This window comes from Elephas maximus, chromosome 13, assembly GCF_024166365.1.
Source record: "Elephas maximus indicus isolate mEleMax1 chromosome 13, mEleMax1 primary haplotype, whole genome shotgun sequence".
In the NCBI taxonomy this organism is placed as follows: Eukaryota; Metazoa; Chordata; class Mammalia; order Proboscidea; family Elephantidae; genus Elephas; species Elephas maximus.
The window spans coordinates 96,751,093-96,779,055 of record NC_064831.1 but is presented as its reverse complement, the minus strand read 5'-3'; the positions used below and the strand labels follow the sequence as shown (position 1 = coordinate 96,779,055).

Below are 27,963 nucleotides of genomic sequence, written 5' to 3'. Positions count from 1 at the left end.
AGAGACCAAGAGGCGGCTAGAATGGGTGAAAGAAGGGCCTGCTAGCCCAGCCTAGAAGAGACGTCAGACTTCTGGCCTCCAGAAATGTGAGAGAATAAATTTCTGTTGTTTCAAGCCACTGTTGGTGGTAATTTATTACAGCAGCCCAAGAAACTAATAAACTAAACAATCAAAAGAACTACTGGTATGCACAACATGGGTGCATCTCAAAGACATGATGGTAAATTAATACAGCCAGCTTCAAAATATTACATATTGTATAATTCCATGTAAATGACAGTCTCAAAAAGACAAAACTATAGCAGTGTAAAACATACCAGTGGTTGCCAGGGGCTGGGGTGGGTGTGACTAGAGGGGCAACAACAGGGAGGTCCTGTACAATAACATTATTTGGAGTCAGGGGCGCGGTTACACGGAGAGGGACGCAGAGTGGGCAGAGAGCAATAGAAAGGCTTTAGCGTCAGCTTTTTTTTTTTTTTTTTAGGGCATCAACCGAAGTGGCGGCGTGAGAAAGTATTAAGAGGAACGAAAGAAATAGGGAAAGGCCAGATAGACGGTTTAGAGGCAAAAGGCACGATTTCCGAACTGGCTGAAGGCACTGGCCCGGGAGCAGGGAATGGAGATGGAGCCTGGGCAGCTCTGGGGGACGGAAGTTCAGGACGCTTAGGAGAGAAGTGACCAGGGAGCAAGAAACGAGAAACGTGCCTGCAGCCAGAGACAGGCAGGCCACTAGAGCCGCGGTTCCCGCAATCCTGGCGGCGCCGGCGGCAGCAGCGCGGACGCAGGGACACACCGGGCGCAGAGCTGCAGGTGCGCGAGCGGCTGCCGCGAGGACCCGCGCTCCTGGGCGGGCAGGGGTCGGGGCGCGGGCGTCAAGCGCGGCGCGGTGTGGTGGGCGCAGGGCGCGCGCACGTCCGAGGCGGGGCGCGGCGGCGCGGGTGACGACAGGCGGCGGAGGCGGTGCGCGCCGGCGTCCGCGGGGGGAGCGGGAGGCGGGCACAGCGCGGGCGGAGCGCCGGGCGCCGAGGGCGGAGCGCGGCGCGAGAGGAGGCGGGGGAGGCGAGGCCCTGGGGACGCGAGCGGCAGCTGGGGAGGGGGCCGAGGAGCCCAAACGCCAGCAAAACAGCTGATCCGATTTTCCTTTAAAACCCGAGAAAATGGAAGTCGGGTAGCTGCAACCGCGGCGGCGGGCTGGCCTAGCACAGCGGCGCGGCGCGGCAGGTGAGACGGCGCTGGCCGCGGTGCTGCCCGGCGGGCGGTTGGGGGACGGGGCGCGGACGAGGCAGGTGCGCTGTCAGCGCGCGGCGCCGGCTCCCGCCCGGGCTCCGGTTAGGCAGGTGGGCGTCGGGGCCGGGCTGCCTCGGGCAGGGGCGCGGGCTCCGCTCGAGGCTCGCTGGCGCGTCTGCATTGCGGGCTCCGCTCCGGACCCCGCGGGCGCCTCGGCCACCGGCTCCGGCCCGCGCTGCGCGCGTCTCCCAGGCAGGGCGCGGCGCTCCCTGGTTCGGGGCGGCAGTCTCCCCCGCGCCCCTAGGCTACCCGCACTGGAACGTGATGACAGGTGTGGGGGTCCGGCCCCTGGGTCCATCCGGCAGTCCCGCGGCGCCGGCAGACCCTGCGCACGCCCCCGCCCCGGAGCAGCGCGCGAGGCCGCTCGCCCGGCACCCGGCAGTGCTGCGTGGGCCCCCGTGGCCCCCCGCGCCGCTGCTCGCTTGCTGGCTCGCTCCTCTGGGTCTGACCGGACAGTGCGAGCCGCTAATGCAATTTGGCTGTGAACCCGGAGACCTTCCCTAGTATCTTCTCACTGGAGGGGAAAAAATTGCATCTGCTTTGCTTTAAGTGCTCCTTTAAATTTGGGAGATGTCAGTGATGTCATCATTAACAAAAACTTTCCTTCATTGGACACAACCATTCAAGTGTACCCTCCTCCCGGTGCAGCTATTTCAGCCTTTGAGAGTCTCTGAAATGAAGCGGATTTGCCCCTGCGCCCTAAACTCAACAGACTTCGACAACTGAAAGTGATGTTTATTTTTACTTGTTGTCTTAGGAACGAGTATATTTAAGAGTGGCTGAAGGGAAACTTGTTAGATCCCCACAGATCTGGGAATCTCTTCTTCCACAGCATCGAGGGGAAAGTCACGCATGACTCCTGCATGCTCACTGCCTTGCCTCATCTTTTGTAAACATAGACAGGCGGCACGACGAAGGATGTATTGAGATGATAAATTTTATATGGTGGATGATGTGTCCAGGAGAAGGTGGTCAGTGTGGCCTCAATCTTTACAGGCCTTGCTTGCTTCAGGAAGAAAAACCCTCCCCCTTTCTCCAGGGTGTGTCTGGAGAAGTGGCAGCTTTGCTAGCTTCCCCCTTTCTTTTCCTTACCATAGTCACTCTGTGTCCCACTAGTTTCCAAGAGTCAAGAGAGTCCAGAGGCTGGAGACCTGCACAGCATTCCAGGTTCTGGGGAGAATTTCCCACCAACTGTGAGCAACAAGCCTTCATTATGGTGTGTGAGAGTGTGCCTTTGATATCAATCATTATGGGAACAAAATAAGCATGCTCCCAAGACAGTCTGTCTACTTAAACCTCCCATAGCGAAAGGATATTCAATAAGAGACAAAAGTATTGACATTTTTATATTTAATTATTAATGACATCTCCTAATTGGTTAAAATAGCATGCCTTAAGTTATAAGCGTGATCGTACCAGGTCTGTAAGGAATTTAATGGCATATGCTACACAGAAGTTTGAGTGTGATTAAGAGTGTGAATCTTTTCAACCCTGGATTGGTGTGTAGGAACTGGGGAAAGAAGTGGTTTTAGTCCCTTAATGTTCTGGGTGACAATGGATGGGAACTATCACTTTGGGGAGTCTTGACAAGTGTGTGTCTTGCCTCAGCCCAAATCCTGGGTGGCAGATAATCTCCAACAGAAGTTAATTCTGAGGCTCTCAGCCCTGGTGGAGGCCAACAGGAGACTTATCTAGGAGCTGAGCTGTCTGCTCTCACCGTGTGTGTGGGGGTCCCCCTCTGAAGGAAGCAGTGGCCTCTCATCTCTTGATGGTGCCACGTTTCTTTACGTCTGTCCAAGCCTGGGTGAGGTGGGAGCTTCACAGCAGAACGGGCTCCACACGTGCCACGTTTCAGTGCCTTTTCCCTGGCTGCATGTAGTGCTCTTGAACTTGAGCTCTTGAGTTGTGGCTTTAATTCTTCCCTAATTGAAACACCCTCAATTGTATGAAGGTCAGTTTTTAAGGATCTGAATTGTGCTTTCCTTGGAAATTGAGACTGTGAAACCACTGTAGCCACAGATCCTTTATTTTATTTTATTTTGTTTTTTTACCTGTAGCCCTGTGAAAATATTCACCACAATGTACTGGTGAAAATACGAATGCAGGTGTTTCCACTAAATCTTTAGATGTCAGTCACTAATTTCTAAAACATTGTAAAAACAGCCACTTTAAAGCCTTTTCGTTCTCTTTTATGTTTGGAGCATCATGTCTTCCGTTTCTAAGAAACCAAAATTGCCTTGGCTTTTCTTTTTGTTCCCTTTGCATTTTAAGGTCATTTATTCATGTCTTAGGCCTGGAGCATAAAGGCTGAGTCAGCTCATGCCGGGCCAGCAGGGGGCGGGTTAAACGCAGCTAGGCAGGCCTGGGCCAGAGCTACCTTGGGAGAGAATTGCCAGGTTGGTGTGTGTGTGTGTGTGTGTGTACCATGCCCCTGTGTGCCTGTAGCCCCGGGGATGGGAACTCCGAAGGCAAAAGGGCACATACTTGAATGGTCAGAGATTGTAGCTTCCAGATGTGGCTCTCCCTAGACGGGGGAGGGAGATTGCTTCAGTGGTGCCCTGTCTTCGGAGAGTGGCAGTTGGTTCTTAGCACATTTCAAATCTGAAAATTCAGTGCATACTCTGTGGGAGTGAGAGTGTCGGCTTGGGGAGGAGGGAGTAGCCCTCATGGATTTGTGCTGGGGGTGACTCTGTCAGGGCAGCCCATTGAAATTCCACCCCCTCCCCACCAATGTTTGCTCTTGAGTTTGACCCTAAAAACCCACAGCTCTCAAGTTGATTCTGACTCATAGTGACCCTGTAGGGCAGAGTAGAACTTCCCCATAGGGTTTCCAAGGCTGTAAATCTTTATAGGAGCAGACTGTCACATCATTCTTTCATGGAGTAGCAGGTAGGTTTGAACCACCCACCTTTTGTCTAGCAGCTGAGTGCTTCAACCACTTCACTACCAGGGCTCCTGAGTTGACCCTTCTTGACTTAAATCTTTGGGTTGTATGTCGAAGATATTCTCAAGGGTACTACTTGCCTGTCTTGCCAGGTTTATTGGCTTCAGTGTTTCTCTGACAGAAAAGCCAATGTTTAATCATTTCCCCTAGAAAATGAAAACAGGAGAACAGAGGCAACTGTGTCTTCACTTAAATGCCCTTAATCTGACTCTAAGTATATGCCAGCTCATTTAACAGCGTGTTCTCTGGGTGGTGTTTCCTTGCAGGAGCTGAACCCAGAGAGACCAGCTTCTGCTCAGTGGGTCATCTCGGTCAGCTGGGAATGGATGTTTCCCCATTGCTTGGATGATTGCTACAGTATATGGAGACATTCATAAAGACCAAAGAGTGTCTTCCCTCTTCCCATGTGCAAACAGGGAAAGATCACAGTATAAAGGGGGAAGGACCTTAAATCCATGCATTACTAGATAATTGTCCCAAAGGATACCATTTCTTTATGCTTTTTATTCCATTTGGAAATGTATGCAAAGCTGCATTATTGATTTCAAAAGGGCAAATGGGAATAATGTGTTTTTCAACTTTCTGCCAAACCAGGCTCTTCATCTAGACCACTTTGGAGGGCTTTGGGGGAAAGTGTTTCTAGGCATAAAACCAGGCGGCACCAGATCCTCTCATAAGCCATTGTCACTGAATATCCTGCTCAAAGGGAGTCCTGAAATCCATGGACATTTAAATGGTTCCTTTTTATAATATATTTTATTTTAAAATATTTCATGCTTGAAACCTTGAAGAATAATTTTATTTGTGACTGGTAGTCTGCTGCGTCCCCAAGCAGCAATTTGTGACTCAGGTAGAGGATGAGATGGCCTTAACAGAGATGGGACAGAGAGCACGGGGAGGAACTGCCTTCTCCACACTTTGGAGATGGAGTTCCTGATCGTCATAGTAACAAAGGGGAGAATTGGGTTAGAAATAAGTTTTTAAAATGACGGAGCTGAGACATGGCGGGGTGAGACCTTTTTATACGCCCCTGTTGTGGAGGCTGTGTTTAGCTGGCTGGTTTGTGTGCAGCTCTCTGGTCTAGGAAACGAAGGGTCAAGGGCTGGGATTGGGAGGGGAGTGAACCCCATATTTCCTTCCTGCATCCGCCGCAGCAGCCACTCTGGGTGAGACTGGGCCAGGTCCTGTTCCAAGCTCCTTGTGGGAAAAGGAGAAAGTTGTTCTGAGGTGTCCCCAAGGCCTGATCTGGTAAAGATACATGATTCCACAAAACCAAGCTCCTTGCTCTTGCAGATTTCTGCCACATAACATCTCAGCTTCTGAGACGTCAAGTATTAGTGCTGTGCAAGTTTTAAATACTTCTCTCTTGGTTTAAGCAGATGAGTCTTAAGTGAACTTAAGGCTGTGGACATATTTTGAGTTTCTTCTTCCAAGGAAATTTTTTATATTTGAGTTTAGTTCATTTTTACATAGTTTTCTGTACGAATATAATGAAAATGTGATGTCTGATGAATATACATGAGTAAGATGCAGTATTGACTCTTATGAAATGAAATATAAAATTAGACCTTTGAAACACATTTCCATTTCTGCTCAGTGGTTCTCTCTATTGTTTTATGAGATTACTGCAGAGTTTCACGTGATGCGAGGGGTTGGTGTAAGCAGACCACACACCTAACCCTCTGGGAGATTAGATTAACTTTCCCAGTTATGGAGACAAGGATTTCAGCGCTAGCTGTAGAGGAGGCTCCTGTGAAGTGGCAGCAGCCATCCTAGCACTGTCTCTGCCAGGCCGAGGACTGCTGCCTCTGAGGATCCCCCTTCTGCTGCCCCTGGAGGCTGACACACCCATTCTGGAAAAACTTGCCCAGATTGTCTCTCTGCTTCAGGCTTGTGCACTGTCTGTGACACTGGGCTTTCTCCATTCTTCAAGTCAGCTCTGGGTTGGCCTGAGAGTCCCAATTGGGGAAGAGATGGCAGGAAGTGCAGTGCACCGTGCTGTTTCCCCACCCGAGAATCCAATTCAGTGCCTTGAATTCTGGCTGTCCCAGAAACCAGGGGTACCGTGCCCTTCCCTGCAGCCCCTCTAGTGAGGTTGACGGAGGAGACTTGAAGAAATGTGTGTTACTGAAGTGTGGGGACCACGTTAGCATGTGTAATTTTCCACGCCTAAAAAAGGCTTTGCGCATCCTGAATATACATAGGTAACTTTTTCTTTGTTCAATGTATGAACTAGAATTTTTTTTTCATGACTTTTAAGTAATACCTTGTCTTCTCTTGAAAGAATTATCACTAAACAGTACAAATAAGCTGGACAAGCAGCCAGCTGACTTGGGCACAGTGACTAGATCTGAGCCCAGAGCAGGGAGTACCTGCCCTGCTGTCCAGGAGCAGAGGGGAGTACTTGCCCTGCTGTCCACAAGCAGAGGGGAGAGTGCCTGTCCTGCTGTCAGGAGCAGAGGGGGAGTACCTGGCCTGCTGTCTAGGAGCAGAGCAGAGGAGGGAGCACTTCCCCTGCTGTCCACAAGCAGAGGGGAGAGTGCCTGCCCTGCTGACCAGGAGCAGAGGAGAGAGTACCTGCCCTGCTGTCCAGGAGCAAAGGGGAGAGTACCTGGCCTGCTGTCTAGGAGCAGAGCAGAGGGGGGAGCACTTGCCCTGCTGTCCAGGAGCAGAGGGGGAGTACCTGTCCTGCTGTCCAGGAGCAGAGGGGAGAGTACCTGCCCAGCTGTCCAGGAGCAGAGGGGAGAGTACCTTCCCTGCTGTCCAGGAGCAGAGGGGGAGTACCTGCCCAGCTGTCCAGGAGCAGAGGGGGCGTACCTGCCCTCCTGTCCAGGAGCAGAGGGGAGAGTACCTGCCCTGCTGTCCAGGAGCAGAGGGGGAGTACCTGCCCTGCTGTCCAGGAGCAGAGGAGAGAGTACCTGCCCAGCTGTCCAGGAGCAGAGGAGAGAGTACCTGCCCTGCTGTCCAGGAGCAAAGGGGAGAGTACCTGCCCTGCTGTCCAGGAGCAGAGAGGAGTACCTCCCCTGCTGTCCTTGAGCAGAGGGAGGAGTACCTGCCCTGCTGTCCAGGAACAGAGGGGGCGTACCTGCCCGAGAGTACCTGCCCTCCTGTCCACGAGCAGAGGGGCAAATGCCTGCTGTGAGTTCCTGATCCTGAAGAGCAACATGCCATTCCTGTCAAAGGACATACTGTCTCCCCTAACACTCACTGTCTGGTTTCTCCTTTGTCAGTTGATGTATTTACAGGTTGTACTTGTAACTCAAGGAACTTGCTTTGACTTTTTTGCTAGAGGTAGAAGGAGGCATGGTAACTAGGATGGAGGCTCTTCTATGCCTCACCTGTTCTAGTAGTTGATCTAGAATTGTTAGCCTGCTATGTTAAAAAAAAATGCTAAATGAGGTTTGAAAAATGAATTTATTTCCTTTAAATCAGAGCAGATTGCAAAGTCTCTGAAAATAGGATTGGCCCCCAAGGTCTCAAGATCAGATCATTCTAGGATGTATTTCTTACCCTTGGAGTAGGTGAGAGATCAGTCCTTTACAGGAAAAACTGGGTAGTGGGAGGAGGAAAGAGAAGGGTGTTCCAAGAGTGACAGGCAAGTGCACCAGGACAGAGGTGCCCCGTGAGCAGACGCCTGTGAGAAGGGAGCTGGCGGACAGTGGTGCGGCCCATGCTTCTGTGTGTCGTAAACTGCTGCTGGCTGAATGGTCTCCAGCTTTCCTAATGATCCGCTCAGGCCAGGATGGTGACTATGGTACCACTCCGCCCTGAGCAAGCTCCTGGGGAGAAGGCTGGCGCTGCCTTATCAGGCCTGCTGCAGTCCCCAGGGCCGCCCTCTGGGCCTTGAGACTGTGCGACATTCCTCGTCCTTGGCAGAGTGTGGAAAAGGGCACAGAGAATTATCTGCCACCCCTGGGACTACCTGGGGCCCACACGGAAGGAAGTGGTTCCTTCGCTTATTAAATTGTGGAAAAGCACCGGAGCTATTTGTTGAACTTGGCACCCTGGATGTGCAGTTATGGCAAAGGCAAATTGAAAGGCGGAACTGGGTCTCTTGGGAACATGTGGCCTGGAATTGGAAGGATGGGTTGCAGTTAGTGTACACGGTTCTTGGTTATTATTTAAGTCTGGTGACCTCTCAGGCCCAGTGGGCAGCAGGCTGGACACTGTGTGATCAGACGTAGCGGGTGCCGTCAGCCAGGCAGATGGGCACCATGAACTGACTTGACAGGGTTTCCTAAGGCTCCTTCTACCGAAGCTGACCTCTTCTGTGAAGACAGTGGCAGGCAGTGTGCTTCGGACTGCACTGTCACAAGGTGCCTGGGGCTTCGGAGCCAAGTGGAGGAGGTAGTCCATGGCACCGGTGACTCATTCCAGGCATCACAGCCTCAGTCTGTGGGAAATCCACATCTCTTTTTCATGTGAGCACACTGCTTAGCATGTAGAGTTTGTTTGAAAGCGATCAGTGCGTGGTTGCATTTAATCAGCCTGTTTGAAGTGAGACTTGAAGGGCCAGCCCAGGAATATGGATGCCAGGAGTGTTTGTGTGTTTGGATGCGGCTCTGCCTCTGGGGCACGGTGGTGCTTGCAGAATCCTGCCTGCAAGGGAAGGGGGAACCAGAGGGAAAGCTCTGGCCCAGGGAGACCTCGCTTTGGCCTTGGTTCCACTGTGGGCACATTCTCTAGGCCTTAATTTAACCAGGAAAATAGGAAATGTAGCTGCCTGGCTTCTGCTATTCCATCAACTCCCTGATTTGCTGAAAACATAATTTCCTAGTTCTCCCAAAATGCTGACTAATCAGGGGGAAAAAACCTACTCACTGCTGTGAAGAAAGGAGGCAGAGAAACTTAAAAACGTTTTTACCCATCTCTGGGGATGAGGAGAACAGGGAGTGTTTTACCAAGGACTGATCATTAGAAGTGAGCGTGTGGACACCATCTTCCTCTCAGTGTTAAGGTTCTTGGGGAGAAGCCGGGCATTTATCTTGATTACATCTCTGAGGCACCTTGTTCAGAACAGGCTCTCAGTAGGCGCTTGTTAAATGCAGTTAATAGTCCTGCAGGAATTAAAATTAGAAATTTAATTCTTCTTTCTGGAATTGTGTAGCTTCCGTGAGTTCAAAAGCATCGTAGTTGAGAATGTTATTTACGTAAATAACCAGTTCAGTATTTTGCAAAATGTTGTCAGTTTGAGTTGCAAATAGAAAAAAAAAACTGTTTGCTGACTGGCCGTAATGGATCTTGCTTGTATGGACCATGTTCTGGGACGGGTTACCTTTTCGTGTTTTCCATCACATACATCACACATGTTATGTGTTCTCTTGTAAGTTATTAGATACATCTTGTTGGTAAGAGGAATTATTTCACTGCATGTATTTAAAAATAAGACCAATTAGTTGTTAAAAGAGCTAGTTGTCCAGTCGGCGCTGACTCATGGTGACCCCACACGTGTCAGAGTAGAACTGCTCCGAGGCACCTGTGCGTAGACTCGAACCTCCAACCTTTTTGGTTAGCAGCCAAGCACGTTAACTGTCTGTACCAGGCAGGGATTCCAGATTAGGTGTACTACCTTGAAAATATTAATGTTAGAAAAGAGAAAATGAACAGTCACAGTAATGGGTCATATTTCAAACAATTGGTGAGGGAAGAAGAAAATCTGAACAATTGCCTCCTTTGCCATGGGACCAGAAGAACTGGATGGTGCCCGACTACCATTACTGAACATTCTGATCAAAGATTCTATGGAAGAATCCTGATCAAAAGGGGGGAAATGCAAAACAGAATTCCAAATTTTCATGGGCTCCAGACTTTCTGGGGCCGTGGAGGCTGGATGAACCCCTGAAACTCTTGCCCTAGGATAACCTTTAACCATTAAACCAAAAATATCCCCTGAAGTCTTTTTAAAACCAAAAAACAGTTTAGCTTAAATAGTAAAAAATGTCTGCCTTGAGCATTATGCTCTTTTAAGAACTATATGGGATTAAGTTAACAACAGCAACTTGAAAGCTTAGATCCTTAGGGAGCAGGGAGTGTGTGTTTCATGGGGGAGAACAGCTCTAAGAAAAGGAAGGTGAGAGTGGTTGCACAACTGGAAGAATGTAATCAGTGTCCCCGAATTGTACACGTAGAAACTGTCGAATTGGTGTATGTTTTGCTGTGTATATTCTCAACAACAGCAGCAACAAAATAAATACAATGGCAAACCCTAATCTTCAGGTTCTCCCAGAAGGAAATATCCCCTTGCCAGGTGAGTCCCCCACTGGGTATGCATGGGGGTGCCCAGAGACTGGGAGTCTCCTGCCTCTCTGAAGGAGCCAGGCCAGTGATCCTCAGCCACACACTGAACCAATGTGGGCACGTTACGAATCCTAATACTGGGCATTCCCCGAGAGGTTCTGATGTGATCCCTCTTGGCCACAGCCCACATCCACCAACGCTTTTCCAAAAAGCACTACTGACCTGGAGGAAATCCTTGCAACTTTAAAAAGGAAGGAAGTGGTTCAAGGCGTAACAGAGTGGATGGGTTAGGAGTCCCTCTTCCTTTTCTATAAAATATTCATATAATTGAGGAAGAGTGAAAGTTGGTCTCCATAAAGCAGAAAATGAAAGACTATGAAATGTTCACTATTTGGCTAAAGTGGTGATTTTATATCATTTAACTTAACTGGCATACAAGTACAGACATGTAAACAATGGTGAACTCTGCAGTGACACAGAAAGGAACCAAATTAGTTATCAGGTTTATTCACATGTATAAAATATATCATCTTGTATTTATAATTGTATTATGCTTTATAGTTTGTAGAATTCTTCCACACACGTTACCTTATTGGATCTTCCCAGTAACTTCCCATCTGTGGAAGATGGAAGCAAATTAATTTTTATTTGAGAAGAACTGAAATTGCCCCTGGCTAGCCCAGTGTCTAGGTGACTACATTTGGTGGGTATGTGGTGGGCTCTTGGGGTGTGAGCTAAGGCAGTCATCCCAGCCCTCGTCCTCACCGTGCGCTGGCCCTGTTTTCTCCTGTGTTCCCGAGCTTGTCATCATTTGTGGAGGCCGTGTCTCTGTAGTACTAACATACCTGCGATAGTGAATACCTGCTTTAAGAATGTTTTCCTTGAACAGGCCTCCTGCCCTCCATGCCCCTGCTGTGGCTGCTGTCTCCCTGCTGTGCCTTTTGAGGTTTGGCCCTGTCTCCCTGCAGTTGGGCATTTGGTGAGCACATGTGCTCACGGAGCTGCCGGCCCCTGCCCTCGGCCCCACTTTCCCTGTCTGGTTTGCATGGTGGGCGGGGGGGGGCGGGGGCTGGATGAATTGAGCATTTTCCACATCCCTGGCTGCCCAATGAGAGGGGAGGGACCTCAGCCCTTCCTCAGTGCCTGACTCCTCTGTTCACTCTGGGCTCATGACTATCCCTGCCTTCTTGTGACCTCCCTTACCCTCTCAGAGGTTTCGTCTCCCTGCCCTCAAGTGTCGCTACAGGGCTGCCTCGGCCTGGACCTCACCTCTCTGCCCTGGGCTAGATTGCTCATCGCCAGCTTCCCTTTTCCTCAATGTGGGAAAAGTAAAACTTTATCATATTCCCTGTAACACAGCAACACCTGACACAGTCATAGACATTCTGTGTCTCGTGGCTTCGAGTGGTAAACAGTGCTATCTGGATGCGGTACTGCTGGGAAGAGTATTCTGTAATTAACCATCTCTGTAGTTGTTTTTCTTTTCCCCTTCCAATGTTCTCTCCTGCAGAAGTTGCTTAGGAAGGAGGTGAACCACTGTCCTCAGTACAGTAAGACCAGGGCTCATGGTTCAATGCTGCATCTCGAAAGAAGAGCCCCTTTCAGGATGGAGACTCCATGGGCCTAATTCTCGTGCCCACTCTATGTGTACCTGGGGTGCCCTCTGGTGCTGGGCGTGGGACTGTGGAGGGAAAGGAAGGTGGATGCCACTAAGAAAAGGCACCAACCAAGTACTAACCCTCCTCCATGGTGCAGGAGGTGCCCAGGGCCCCAGAGGGAAGGATTTGGTGTGTAAGGTCGCTGTGGAGGTGTCTGGAATCAACCCTAATTGCCTGACTCCAAAGCGTGCGCTCTTCATGCCACATTCATCCTGATGCAGGAGGGCGGGGAGCAGGGCCACTTCAGAGCAGGAAGACATGCTGGCCATCTATACTCCTCCTGCGGCTAGAGGACTTGTCCAGGTTCCCAGAGCTGCCTAGCCTGCAGGAGGGACAGGGCCCAGGCTACACCCCTCATAAGGTCTTCATGTTGCCCAAGGCAGGCCATGGCCTCTCACCACCGGTCCCTTGTGGCCTTCCGTGGACAGGTGTAGAAAGGCATGGAAAAGCACACCTGGAGTGCACTTCTGGCTTCTCCGTTCCACAGGCCTGTGTAGCACCGAGTGCTGGGTTGTGCTGAGCTGTGCAGGTGTCGGCCTAGCTGGGTGAGGCACAGTCTTCGGCAGCTGACATGGGGAGGGCAGGTGAAGGCACCAAGTCAGCGGAGCAGGGGCTGCAGTAGCAGAGAGGCAGGGTAACTGGATGTGCACGAGGAGTCAGGGACCCTTCCCGCCCAGCTTCCCTCCTTCAAAGGCCACACTTTGTAAAGTATATATAGTTATACAAATGTAAGAGACTTAGTAGCATCGCCATTGGTATTCCACTTAGTTGTCAGAAGCAGTAACAAATCCTGGAGGAAATGTAAGGAGAGTCAGCATATGTCATTTGGAGACCTGGAATTGTCACGGAGGTGCTAGGTGACACATCACCTTGGGAGGCCTGCACAGGGGAATGGCCTGCAAATATTTGCTGGGGACTCAGGAACCAGTGCTGGACTCAGGTCGTCCGTAGTCAGGCCTGCTGCAGGTCGTTTCTGCAGTCTGCCAGACCCTTCCCACAAGTCAGCGTTCTCCCCGCGTGTGCTGGACTGGGTGAGACATGAGGCTCTCTCGCTGCGATGGATGCAGCTCCGCCCTTCCTGTGCTGTCTGTCTGCCCGTCCTGAGCCCTTCCCCACCAGCCCTTCATCAAGGCCAGCCGCCATGTCTGCCCAGTCGACCCCACGCTGCTCTTGGGCCTGAGTGGAGCAGGTCTGTCTCAGCCTGGCTCTGGCCTGGGAGTTGCCCACCCTGGCTGCCCAGGCACCTACCATGGCCTTGCATTTGTTCTCCCCACTCACTCCCATGGGGTCCAGGCTCACCCCCAGCTCTCTGGGGTGTCCTACAGAGGAGCTCACAAGTGCCTGCCGGGCCTGGCTGAGGCCCCTTCATGCCTCCCGCTTTATGCAGTGCTTGGAGTGCATGGTTAGGTACTTAATGCTTGCTACCTAGCCAAGCCGGCTCTACATAATGATCCTCAACATTCTGGGGGACGTTTTACTGCTCTGTGAGATCGGGAGTTCTGGAAACCCTGGGCTGTTGGTGAAAGCTCAGCAAAGAGAGGTGGGCACTGTCATTGCAGGTCGCTGGAGCCAAGCTCCAGCAGGCGTCTCCCCACATGCCAGGACACTGGCCTGGAGAGCCAGCCTGCAGCACCTGGGAAGGTGCCATGACTTTTTTATTCTGCTCTGTGTTGTACTCTCATGTGGGTACCTGGGCAGCCAGAGGCAGAAGGCGAAAACAGGGAGCCCTGCTGGCATCAGGGAAGGAGAGGCCCTCGGCGGGAGGAAGGACAGGTGGCCTCCCTGGACTCACTGTCCTGGCTCGTGGTCTAAAGGAATGAGAACTCCAGGTTTGGGATGTTGTGGAGGATGTTTCCAGAGGGGCTGGTTAAGGGTCACCATTTCCCCATGATTTTTAGATTTTCTGTCAGTGACTATGTTCCTGGAACTTTGGGTGGCTGGATCTTACAGAGAGGATTCGTAAACTCTCATCTGAAAGCTCCAGTGACACCCTGCTCACCTGAGGCCGCGGCAGTGTCACCCCAGCTGCCAGGCAAGTATGGGACTCTGGAGGTGTCTCAGTGCCATGGAAAGAAACTGGCTTAGTTGCCGGGTTCAGGACCTGCCCCGCACAGGATAGAGGAATGGTCAGCGTCATCCCCTAGCTGACACGGGCTAGCCCCGCAAGCTCTTGACCTGTTATATTTGAGTCATGGAACCAAAAAAAAAAAAAGTCCCAAAATAATTGTGACACGGCCGGGGTTTTGTTCATTGTCACAGAAATTGGCCAGGGCTGTGCCAAGCAGGGGCTACTCTGTGTGTTACAGATGTTTGCAGAGAATGTGGGCATTGCTCTGCTTTTGTACCCGAGCCTGGGAGGCAGCTGTCATTGTTCCCAATGAAAATAGTACAGACTTTCATTGTGTAGTTGTACGTTTTTAAAAGGAAGAGCTAGAAAAATAACATGGGTGGAAAAAATCAGTAGCAGAGCATGATTTAAAAAGACCAGATTAATTACGGCTTGGTGGTAGTTTTTATTTTTGAGAAAAATGTCTTAAAAATTCTTGTCACACACATGACAAAAGCTTCTGAGAGAAATGGGCCAAGAAGGTTAATGTGAAATTTCTTCACATCTGTCTGAGGCTTTGTGAGGACGTCTTCCCTGGGCCATCATCCAGTGGTCCTGGCGGAGACGCACTGTGGTGGGGGCCACCTTCTGGTTCCTCCCATGGCCTTGGGGACAGAGCAGGGCGTGGCGTGAGGCTCGCCTTCCCGTTGTGGCTGCATTGACTGGGCAGCACGGTCTCCATCAGCACTGTGCTGAGGCTGGAATGCTGACAACGGAAATGGCACTTTGGGGTGCACGTGCTCAGTAACTTCTCCCCCATATCTTCAGCCCTGGTGATACAATGGTTAACAGTTTGGCTGCTAACCAAAAGGTTGGCAGTTCAAATCCACCAGCTGCTCTGTGAAACCCCATGTGGTAGTTCAGTTCTGTCCTGCAGGGTTGCCATGAGTTGGAATTGACTCCACAGCAGTGAGTTTGGGGTTTTTTTTTGGTGTCAGCCCTCTGTCGTGCCCAAACTCCAACCTAACCAGTTGCTGTTGAGTTGATTCTGACTCGTGGCAACCCAAGTGTGTCAGAGTAGAACTGGGTTTTCAATGGTTAAATTTTTTGGAAGCAGATTGGCAGGGCTTTCTTCCGAGTCCCCTCTTGGTGGACTAGAACCTCCATCCTTTCAGCTAGCAACGAAGCGCCCAACCATCCGTGCCACCCAGGGACTCCTTCCATCGTGCGCAGAGCATATTGATGATGTTTCTTTTTAAAGTCGCATTTGGGATTTTGGGGACCAGGTAGCAAATGTGAGCCCAGCTTTTGGAATGCTGGGCCCAGTGATGAGTTTGGGACTGTCTGTTCCACTGTTCCTTCAGCCATGAGAGACATGCTTTAAATAGGGAAGCAGCAATGTCACTTACAGGCACTTGCCCAGCACTAAGTAGGTCAGGGTTTTGTCACAGTTTTGATGAGATCACAGGTGAGTCACAGTAAATTTGGAGAGAGTCACGAATCTAGTCAGGATTCAGAGTACATTTGCAATATGGTTAAACTGAATACCTTAATTATTGGCCTGCTGGTGTCCCCTCTGTCTCCTCTTCCTCCCTACTTATCCCCTCCCCCCACCCACATGGTACATAGGAAGGTCTTTGCTGAAAGCAGCCCTCAGAGGGCTGGCTCCACCTGCAAGGACTCACTCATACTATTGCTGAGAGAACCTGTCCTCCTGCTTACATGATGAGGGGAGACAGTCCTGGGAGCAGGGCCTGAGTTACCCTGACCCCCACCCTCTCCCTTAGCTACAAGGGTGTCTTGGAAGTGTGACCTCATACCTAAAGGTGCACCTTGTAAGTGCACAGCTTGATGACTGTCCACGAACTGAACATACCCTTGAATCTATATCCTGATTGGCACACAACAGGGCCAGCATCCCAAGAGCCCCCTCATACCCCTTTCACATCCCCTTGGAGGTTCAAGTCCACCCAGAGGTGCCTCAGAAGGAAGGCCTGGCCATCTCCTTTGGAAAACTCAGCCACTGGAAGCCCTATGGAGCACAGTTCTCTGACACACATGCGGTCTCCGTGAATGGACATGACAGTTTCCTGGTAACCACTGTCCTCTGTTCTGACACCATGGATCTGTTTTGCCTGCCTTGTCCTTTATATAAGCGGAACCACACAGTGGGTATGCTGTCCTCTCTGGCTGCTTCCCCCTAACCTTTGGTTTACGGGATTTGTGCATGTTGGTGTGTGTGGTTAGTTACACCTAACTAATCCTCAGTGCTGTGGAAAATGTGGTATAAAAATAGTCACCGTGGATGGACAATTGGGTAGTTTCCGTGTTGGGCCACCATAAACCATGTAGCTTTGATCATTCCAGAACGTATCTCTTCTGAACATTTGAGTTCATTTCCGTTGGGGTATATGTAGGAGCGGAATCACTGTGTCATAGCTGTGTGTGTGTTCACCATGGGCGATATTCCAGTTTTCCAAGGTTACACCCCTGCCAGCAGGTAGAAGCCAGAGTGAGGCTTTTCAGGTAGAGTAGATGAACTCATATGGCAATAGAGTATATTTGGTGTAGTGGTTAAGAGCTTGGCTGCTAACCAAAAGGTCAGCTGTTCAAATCCACCAGCCAGTCCTTGGAAACTCTCTGGGGCAGTTCTACTCTGTCCTCTGTGGTCGCTATGAGTTGGAACCAACTGGATGGCCAGTTGTTCTCAGAAATCTGGAACAATAGCATTGGTCATTACAGAGGCAGTTTTTGTGTTGAAATGAGGAGTTTCTATTCAGGCATCTGACTGCTCAGTTGATGTCATCTACCGACAGCATGTGTTGCCCTTAGTGAACCGGCTCCAGGTGGTAGGAAAGGCAGAGTGAAGCAGCCAAATGGTCACCGTCGGCTGGCCGGCAGCTGCAGAGGCCGCGTCCTGCATGGCGGTGTGTTTCCGAATGGCCCTGTGATGGGAAGGAGGGCCAGCACTGATGACTCACACTTCTGCAGCACTTCATGACTTAACCTAGGCTCCAAGCAACAGCATCTTTCTCACCTTCTGAGGTAGAGGGAGCAACATGATCTTCTTCTGATGTTCAAGGGAAGTGCCTTGACCACGGTCGCGAATGATTGAGAAAAGGTGGCTGGAGGCTGGCCTGTGTCTTCGAGCAACAAATCTCAGGAGACTGACCACACCACCACCCCTCCTGTTTCCCAAACAGGCACAGTTGAGGTGATATCTTATTTTGCAGGATCATTGGTAGGTTTACCTAAGTAACAAGCTGCCTTAGGTATCGGAGGCCTTTTACAAACTTCACGCCCTCACTATATAGGCACGCCCGTGCTTCTGAGCAGCAGCTGTGGTACGCTGCCTCTCCATCTGCCTGTCTGTGAGGCAGTCATGTCCAAGTGAACCCGAAGCAAGCCTTTTATTTTAGGCTCTAGATGTTCCATTGATGTGATGGTTAGTACTGACTGTAAATGTTATTTTTTTAAAAAAAAAAATTTTTTTCTAAATGTTCCATTGATGTGATGGTTAGTACTGACTGTAAATGTTATTTTAGGAGGTCCTAGGGTCGCTATGAGTCAGAATTGACTTGACGGCAATGGGTTTTTTTTTTTTTTGGTTTTAGTAATGTGATGTGGAAATCTAACCCCTTAAGGAGAAAATGGTTGACAGTACTGTAGATTTTAATATTCGGTATTGTGTGTGGTATTTTCTAAAAACCTGAGAGTTCATCTTAAAAGCACATTTTCAGCATCTGCCAATGTCTGTTACAGGAAAAAAAAAGTTACGAAAACAGAGGGTTTACTATTAACTTAGATAATTCTAATAGAAAACAGACTACTATTATTTGAAGGAGGAGCCTAGGGAGCGCAAGTGTTTTGCAATCAGCTGCTAAGCCAAAGGTTGGTGGTTTGAACCCACCCAGCAGTGCCGTGAAAGAAAGGCCTTGTGAACTGTTCCCGTAAAGATGGTAGCCAAGAAAACCCTGTGGAGCACTTCTACTCTGTAACGTGTGGGGTTGCCATGAACTGGGCTGGCCTGACAGCAGCTAACAACAACCCTATTTGGAGAGTGATCTTTGATTTCATAATATTCTATAAAATTATTTCAGAAACCACTGCTTGTATCTTGAAGAATTTAATGGGGAATACCAGCCATATTAGGTAATCTTCATTATAAAAGATTTTTTTTTTTCACGCACGTAGTTTAGTTCAGGGCTAAGTTAAGCTAAGAACGACTAAGTTGTCTTTTTTTTTTTTAAAGAAATAAAACAACTAGGTAGCTATGTCATTTATATTTTGCATCTGTGTAAGTGACCCTTCACAGTACCTCACTGGAAAATGATTAAGACATTTACTGTTGTTTTAAGAATCTCAGCCTTGATCTGAGCACTTACATCCCATCTCAGTCCCAAACAGTTCTTTCATGGAGATAGATGCTGTTATTTGCAATCAAGACTCCTGCAGTAGACACACCTCAAAGCTGGCCTGACCCACTCTGATACATATGAGCTAGTTTCTAGTTCCATTTTTTGTGTATCTGTGATGCCTGGAGAGTATAGAGCTGTCAAAGTTTAGACTGGAGTATCAAAGCCTGTTTTCTGTGGGTGTCTCCTGGCTGTGAGGAGTTCTTCCTCCTGACACTGCCCTTGCCTCAGACTTGGCTTCCTGTGCACATCCCCTGGCTGTGCCCAGTGGTGGCATCTTACATCCCTGGAGTACAGTATCACAGCTAGGAGATGGACATTGCCACAACCCACAGACTTATTCAGATCCCACCAGTTCTACATGTGAGTGTATGTGTGTATGTGAGAGGGAAAAAGAAAGAGTAACTCTGTGCAGCTTTATCGTGTGTAAACTTACGTAATGGCTTCCCCACCACAATCAAGACACACGCCTGCTCCATCGTACCAAAGGTCTCTTGTGCTCCCCTTTATAGTCAACACATCTCCTTCCTCTTTTCGCCTCCCAGGCCTCACTCTAACAACAATTAATCTGTTCTCCATCTCTATATAACTTTGCAATTTTAAGGATATTATATATAAGAAGGAGCCCAGTTGGTTCAGTGGTTAAGCATGAGGCTGCTAACCAAAAGGTTGGCAGTTTGAATCCACCAGCTGCTCCCTAGAAACCCTGTGGGGCAGTTCTACCCTGTCCTGTTGGGTCGCTATGAGTCAGAATTGACTCGATAGTGACTTTTTTTTTTTGGTTTATATATAAGAAATAATACAGTATGAAACCTTTTTGCGATTGGATTTTTTTTCACCCAGCATAATGCCCAAGAGAGCCATCCTATACCTGTGAATCTATAATTATTTAAAATAAAACGACGACCCCCCAAAAAAAAAAAAAAAGTGTGCTTCCTCCACTTAAAGGGCACTGACCATTTGGTTAACTTTGGACCCATAAGAAGCAAGAGTAAATCAGAGGTACACTTTGTAATATTCTTTTCATCATAAACTGAGACCTTTTAAATGAATAAGAAAATGAGATGAAGAGAAAAAAATACAGTTAAGTAGTTTTCTTGATGGATTGCATAGTTGCAGCCTGCGCTCACCTATAAGCATGTTCAGACACACACAGCAGCAGGATTTCTAGTAATGCACTCTGCTCAGCAGTAGGGGGGTTAGGTGTGTCATGGTGCAGTGCCGATGTAGTGAGATGGGTCATTTATAGAATTATGAAGGACATAATGTGGGAAATATTCATAATGTTAGCTGGAAATGTGATGCTTCACAGTGTTGTGTAGAGACATCATAATATATAATATGACTATATTTCGTATAGTCCTTCACGTTACCTGTCTACGTGTCCAGCTCTAATGACACCAGAGGAAAAGGCCTGGGCACAGAGTACAGCCATCCCCCAGGGACTCACCAGAAACCTTGGCCCCATTCTCTACATCCCATATTCAGTCTATTGAAATCCCACTGAAAGCAGATCGAAGACCTGTGCCTCCCTCCCCAACTCCACCACCACTCCCCTAGTCTAAGCCTCCATCTTTTCTCTCTGGGAAACCTACCTGTAATCTAGCTACAGGGCCTACCCCTGGACCCCCTTATCATCCCTTCTATATACAACAGCTGGAGAGATCTTCGCCAGATGAAGATATGACCATGATCCAGACCTTATCCTTTGATATCCAAACACGTCAGAACAGATCCAGTGGATTAGGGATGGGTGGAGGAGCCCCAACCAGATCACTGGGACTTCCATGGTGCTGGGTGCCCTGTGTCCCAGGAATGCCCTGGCTCCACGGGCATCCTGCAGGATGACTGCTGCAAGAGCCTGGCTTGGAGCACCTTCTAAGCACAATGCTGGGCAGGAGGTATCCTTTTCCCTACCCTGGAACCCAGGGACTGCGCTGGTGTCACCCCACACAGAGACAAAGCTGTGAGGCGTTGGCTGCTCTGAGGAGCAGGACATTTGTTGGCTTTCATGTTTCTTCTTCCATTTACTCAATACTGAGCCTGGTGAGTCAGGTAAGCACTTTGAGGGGTCTTGGACCAAGTAAAATAAAGAGTAGACATGCTGTGAAGAACAAGGTGAGGGCTCAGAATGGTTTTAATCTGGTTATTACAAGGAATATAATCTAATTTTCGGCTATTATAAATAGATCTGCTATGAACATTAATGTAGAAGTTTTTGTATGGACGTTTTATTTCTCCAGAATAAACGTTCAGGATTGTGATCACCAGGTTATATGGTAAGCGTATGTTTAGTTTAGTAAGAAATTGTTTTCCTGAGTAGCTGTACACCAGCAGTGGATGAGAGATCCAGGTTCTCTGTAGCCTTCCCAGCATTTGACATTGGCACTTTTTCCTGGTTCTAATAGGTGTGCAGTCGTAGTTCATCACGGCCTTATTGTGTTGAGCATCTTTTCATGTGTTTATTTGCCATTTAGATGTCTTCCCTGGTGAAATCTCTGTTCATGCGTTTTGCCTATTTTTTAAAATTAAATTGTTTATCTTTTAATGTTGAGTGTATCGGAGTTCTTTATATGTTCTACTCATGAGTCCCTTGTTGGTGTGTGGTTTGTAAATATTTTCTCCTAGCCTGTAGCTTGTGTTTTCATCTGCTTAACAGGGTTTACAATAGAGCAAAAGTTTTATTTTTTCTTAATTGTGGTGTATTGTGCCTTTGGCGTCATGTGTAAGAATTCTTTACCTAGACCTATGTACTGAAGATATTCTCATATGATTTCTTCTAAAAATTTTATAGGTTTATGTTTTATATTTAAATTTATAGTTACGTTTTGAGTTAACGTTTGTGTAAAGTGTGAGGTTTAGGTCAAGATTCTTTTTTTGCCTGTGGATGTCTCATTGCTCCAGCACCGTTTGTTGACAAGACTGTCCTTCTTCCATTGGATTACTTTTTCACCTTTATCAAAAATCAGTTGGCTATACTTGTGTGGGTCTTTTTCTTTTCTTTTAAATTCTGTTCCACTGATCTATGTGTCTAGCTCTCTGCCAGTGCCACACTGTCTTAATTATGTTAGTCATATAAAAAAAAAAAATAAGCCTTAAAACCAGGTACAGTGATTCCTCTCATTGGAAACTTCATTCTTCTTTTTGAAATTATTATTATTTTTTTTTTAGTTCCTTTGCCTTTCTTAAAGACTTTAGAATCAGCTTGTGTACAGCTTCAAAATCATGTTACTGGGATTTTGATAGGAATTTGGAGAGAATTAACATCATTACTAGTTGTGTCTTCCAGTCCATGGACACAGTATGTCTCTCCATTTGATTTCTTTCATCATTGTTTTTTAATATACAATATATAAGTATTTCATTTTATTTTGAGTAATTGTAGATGGGATTGTGTTTTAATTTTGGTTTCCATGTGTTAATTGCTAGTGTATATAAACACAACTGAATTTTGTATGTTGATATATCCTGTGACCTTGCTGAACTCACTGAGTTCTAAGACTCTGTATTCTTTGGTGTTTTCTATGTAGACTATCATGTTATCTGTAAATAGGGACAGTTTTCTTTCAATCCATTTACCTTGCAGGTCCTTTTTTCTCGCCTTATTGCACTAGCTAGAATTTCTGGTACTATGTTGAATAGTAGTGATGATGACAGTGAACGTCCTTGTTCCTGATTTTAGGGGAAAGCATTCAGTCTTTTGCCATTAACTGTGATGTTAGCTGTTAAGGTGTTGTGTGGACTCCCAAGCTTGTGGCTGGCGTCCTGAAGGGGTAGTGAGAAACCAGCCCCTAATTTGTGGCCAGCAGTTCAGAAGGTTGGGGTGTCATGTGGACTTCCCAAACTTGTGAGCTCTGACGTAGCTCCTGGTGGCTGAGAGACAGTGAAGTAAGGGCAGCTGGTGAGGCAGTTGGAGAAGTGAAAACGTGGGGACTGGATCAGTCTCCACATTTTGGGGATTGGATTCATGCCGATCCTTACTACGTATTTTATAAGGGTGTTTTGGTGGGCGGAATGCTTTAAATACAGAGTTGGTTACCTAAACTCATATATGTAATATTTAAATCCAGGCCCAAAAAATAGGGCAGTTTGGGGAACAAAAAGTAGAATATAATAAATTTCAATGAGAGAGAGCAATTGCCTTTCTTATGGTGATGATCCGAACAGCTGCCTCTGACTTGCTATTGAAAAGTCAATGACATTTTGCCTTGTTTTAAAAGTTTGGGCTTTTTTGTCTAAACATGTTCCATGTTGCTTGTTTCGTTCCACACAGTGACCAGCAGAGAAGATTTCAGGAAAGTAAAACAAACCTGTGCTTCTTTTAGAGTTCCACATGTAGCAAATAAAAGTACAGGACTCTAGCTAATTTTGAAGTGAAGATAAATAATGAATATTTTTTTAGTATAAGGACATCCCAAATATTATGTGGTACACAGTTACACTACAAAATTATTGTTTATCTGTAATTCAGATTTAACTGAATGGATGTCTTATATTTCAAGGCGCCCTGGTCGTGCAGTGGTTAAAACGCCCGGCTGCTAACAGAAAGGTCAGGAGTTTGAACCTACCATCCTCTCTGTAGGAGAAAGACGTGGCAGTCTGCTTCTGTAAAGATTTACAGCCTTGGAAGCCCTATGGGGCAGTTCTACTCTGTCCTCTAGGGTCGCTATGAGTTGGAATCAACTTGAGGGCAGTAGGTTTGGTTTGGTTTGGTTTGGTTTGGTCCTGCCTTTCACTGGGTAACCCTAGCTTTTTCCCACTTTTTTCTCCTTTGATTGTCACTCATTTTCACTGCAGATCAAAACAGAAAACCTTACGGAGGATGTCAAAATTCCATAGCAGTGGTTTTATTTGGAATAAGATGGTCGTGTTTTCATAACAGGTGAACATTATAACAAACCTTGTTTAATATTTTAAATAAAATGTATAATATTCAATTTCTCATACTTAAGTATTTTCATGTTTATCTAATTTGCTGTCTTTTATTGGTGTCTGGGCGCAGTGCTGCGCCGTAGAGGCATGGCCTCCCTGGGGCGTCTGCACCCTGTACTGGCAGTGCTCCTCACACATCCTATTTGTAGTGCTCTCACTTCATGTGTCTTGCCAGTGTCTAATTAGCCGGGAAGGTTCTTACTCATCCCAAGATCCGCACCTCAGTCCTATCTGCAATTATCCTTGTAGAATGCTGCCTAAATTAGTGTGCCTGCACTGCAGAATACATAATAATTTTTACGTATTTCCTAGGTCAGATATGTAAATAGAGGCAGAATTTGTTTATTGCATGCTTTACTTATATTGTCCACCATTTTAAGCATGGGCCTGACATTATCTATAGGGCTTGGATTAGGTGATTAGCCTAAAAAATACGTATAATGGAACTTACTCGTCTACCCTCTTTGCTATCAGATATCAGCTACAGAACAGTGGTGTGAGACCTTCTTTAGCACCTGTCCTGCCCCCGCCTTTACAGCACGCGCACTCCTACAGCACGCATTCCGTTCCTTCCCTTCCATTCCATTTCGCCCTGTTCCATTCCAGGCAGCTGACAAAACTGCATTGTGAACTCTGACTGCTTTGTTATCAATAGTATTCTTGTATCTGTTAGAATTTGTTTCAACCCGGAGGAAGGAAACACTCCTAATTCTTGTTTATGTCTTTGGCTGGTTTTAGCATACGTGAAGCCATTAGAATTACAACTGCCAAAAACAAAGCTAAAGATGATTGATATTTTAATGGTCAAATACACTTTAATATAAAGTCAGAAAAAGCATTATACGAAATTTACCAGGAACTAAAATGAGGCTGGGCCCCTCCATGGCCTTTCTGTTTGATGTGTAAGATCCCAGAGATCTTGGGGCTCTGAGTGGGTACGTCGTGGGGAGACCCCACGCCCACCAGCAGAGCAGCATTTCCAGGGCCTTTTCCTTCATGTCCTGTGAAAACTGAACTCACCTATCCCAAGTTTTTAATAAATTCTCAGATTTCTACCATTTATCACTAAATCCACTTGGAAAACAGGTTAAAGTATTATTTGGATTTGGACTATTTTATTCACTCAAAATACAGAAGTGAAAAATTTGGCAATTACTAGTATATCTGGAATTCTCAGGATATTTAAATCTGCCGTGGTCTAAATGTGTTAAAAAATTAGCAGCAGAACATGTTTATATTGAATTGAGTATGTTTTATTGATTAAAATGTCTAAATATGTTTGCTAGAATCTGGCCATTCAGTGCTTAGAATGGACATTTTCCTATAATTTGATGTTGTAATCAGAATTAAAAAAATTTTTTTCACAGTGTTATTACCCTTTTGTATATGTTTCTGCAGCCCTCAAACCTGAATAACAATTTTTTAATGGAAATATTTCTTTTGTAAATACTTTATTTTTTTAAAACTTTTTATGTTTAAGCATAAAGAAATCTCTTTGGTTTCTAATAACTAGGAGTTATACACACATTTGTATCAGCTATGTCTAGGTCAAACCTCAGGGACCAGTATGCAGGCCAAATCCCCAGACTGGGCATTTTGTGGAGAAAGGCCTCAGTTTTCAGCACCTGAGCCTTCTCTGCCTAAGTTTCCAGCTGTGAGTTTTAGCTGTCTGCTGGGAAACTCATACTAGAAAATAAAGCCACCTTTATTCTTCCCCTGGGAGAGGAGCATAGAATTGCCTCCTACTGTACAGTATGAGGAGCCCTGGTAGCACAGTGGTTAAAGTGCTCTGTTGCTAACCATAAGGTCAGCAGTTCGAACCCACCAGCTGCTCCTTGGAAACTCTGTGGGGTAGTTCTACTCTGTCCTATAGGGTCACTATGAGTTGGAATTGATGCGATGGCAATAGTTTATTTCTTTTTTGGTAGATTAGCAAGGATGTGGGTAGGTCTGGAGCTCCAGGGCTTACTTACTGCTTCTGTACCCTGACAGATTTTTCTAGATTGAGGCTTGTCACTGTGACACGTGACACACAGACATTTGGGTTCTGTGTCAGGTTACTGTGCCCTGAGCTTCCATAGGTTTGTCCTGGGCCCATCGCCCATCACAGGTCTCCAGTGGGTGGAGATTCTTGAAGCACCTCCAGTTCAGGTTCTGGTGTGTGGGGGGCTGTTCCACCCCCAACATTAGCCTAGTATTCTCAGATTCTGAGCCTAACGGCTCAGCTTTCTCTTGTTTGTTTTTGAGGTAAAATGAAAGGCACACATTTTAAGTATGCTTTTAGATGAGCCTTGACAAACTCAGACACCTGTGCTATCCAAATCCTTATCAAGATACAGAACGTTAACATTAACCTATTAATATCACACCAGAAAGTTCCCTGCTACCCTGACCCAGTCCTCACCCCCCATACAACCTCTGTTCTGGTTTTTCCACTGTAGATTAGTTTTGCCTGTTCTAGAACTTCGTCTTTGTTCAGCCTAATGTTTCCGTGACTCATCCATGTTGTTGTGCTTCAGTAGCTTGTTCCTTTTCATTGCTGTCTGTACTCCACTGTCTCCTGTGCCACGCTTCGTTTGGCTGCTGTCCTGCTGCTGGACACCTGGGCTTTTCCTAGTTTGGGCTCTTATGAGTAAGGCTGCTGTGATCATTTTTATGGACAGATTCTTTCTGTGACTTGCCTTAATACCTATGAATGGGATTTCTGGTTTGTAGGGTAGCATTACAAAAGGCTGTCAGCTCATTTCACCCTCCCACCTACAAGATATGAGGGTCTAGTTGCTCTACTTCCTTGCCAACATGTGTTGTTGTCAGAATTAGTTCCTTTAGGCATTCCAGTAGGTGTGTAATGACACCACATTGTGGTTTTAATTTGCATTTCCCTGATAACTAATGATGTTGAACCCTTTTATTGATTCATTTATATAATCTTCCTTTGTGAAGTGCCTGTTCAGCTCTTTTACTCGTTCTTTCCTAGGGTATTTGTCTTTTTATCATTGAGTTGTAGAATTTTTTAAAATATAGAAATTAGTTCCTCATCAGATATTATTTTCTACCATTCTGTGAGTTTATCTATTCATTTTCTTAAATAGCATCTATTGATAAGCACAATTTGAAAAAAAGAAGTTGTATTTTTTCATTTATGGTTATAATTTTCTCTATCCAAAGAAACTGGTGCCTACCCCAAGCCATGAAAATATGCTCCTGTGTTTCTTCTAGAAGTTGTATGGTTCAGCTTTTACAGTGAGATGTGCGATTCATCTTGAATGAATTTTTGTGTGCGGTGTGAGGCAGGAGTTGAGGTTCTTTTTTTTTTTTTTTAATGAATAGCCAGTTTTTCCAGCACCATTTGTTGAAAAGTCATCTTATCTCTGCTGTATTATAGTGGCGCCTTTGTCAAAAACCAAGTGATTATATAAGTTAGGGTCTATTCCTGGGCTCTGTTGTTCTGTTCCATTGATCATTTTGTCTGTGTTAATGCCAGTACCACACTGCCTTGATTATTCCACCTTTCTAGTAACAGCCCACATTTCTGGCCATCGCTTTCCTGTGGCTTGCTGGAGTGTGATACGATAGATGTTATGAACAGTACTTACTCACACTCAGTTTCCTTCTCCTTAAACAGGTGATGATATCACTGAGTGAGAGTGATGACTGAGTGAACGACCTCTGGGAACTCCTGGCACAGTGCCACATGCAGGACGTACTCAGTAAACCCTTCTCAACTATTCAGTGACTATGTACCATCGCTGTGTTTCTGTAGTATAGCCTGGGGGTCCGTAGGAGAGCAATAGGGTGAGACAATTTTAATGAAGATATTTGACTCAGTAGCAGAGGAAAAAACTAAGCTATCATCTGCTTAGTTCCAGTGCTGACCTTCACCATTTTATTTTGCAGTGTTTTCTGATCTTGTAAAGTTTACCTCTCTCAGCCTCAGTTTTCTCATGTGTAAAATGAGGTTAATAGCCCCAAGGTCATTGTCAGACACAGATACGTGAATGCATGTGCAAATGTGAGATTACTTTATAGAATGTGAATCATTTTAACAACATAAGTTTCTACTGTGACTATTCTTTCTCAATTGGCACTGCAATCATCCAGAAGGTGGGGGGTATATTTTTTCCTGTGTGTGTGTGTGTGTGTGTGTGTGTGTGTGTGTGTGTGTGTGACTTGGATACGAGGTCTCACATCATTGATCAAGCATTTATTTCATTTTGATTGGTCATTAAAGGCATAAAGCGTTTACCAGGATTCTCTCTAGGGCCATGGAAAATGGAGCACATTCGAGTCTTATTGGTATTTGTTGTCATCCCTTACAAACGGCACATTTAAAATCATTTGCTCAAAGTGTTTATAGACTCAAAGAGCTAGTTCTTGCTATCTTGAACCTTTTGATTTAAGGCACAGACCAAGGCTGGTATGAACAAGAAATAGAAACAGTGG

At 46.8% G+C, this 27,963-nt stretch overlaps 1 protein-coding gene across 4 annotated transcripts in view; it reads left to right on the top strand.

The window, feature by feature from the left end:
* Positions 1-1,058: 1,058 nt before the first annotated feature.
* Positions 1,059-27,963, top strand: part of OTUD7A (OTU deubiquitinase 7A) — a 390,159-nt gene continuing 363,254 nt past the window's right edge. For 3 of the 4 annotated variants that reach the window (XM_049905451.1, XM_049905454.1, XM_049905453.1), the window contains exon 1: positions 1,059-1,221. The gene's annotated coding sequence lies outside the window, so the exon portion shown is untranslated. Of the gene's footprint in view, positions 1,222-24,822; positions 26,153-27,963 lie in introns of those variants that run through there. The other variant, XM_049905452.1, reaches the window with a different exon arrangement.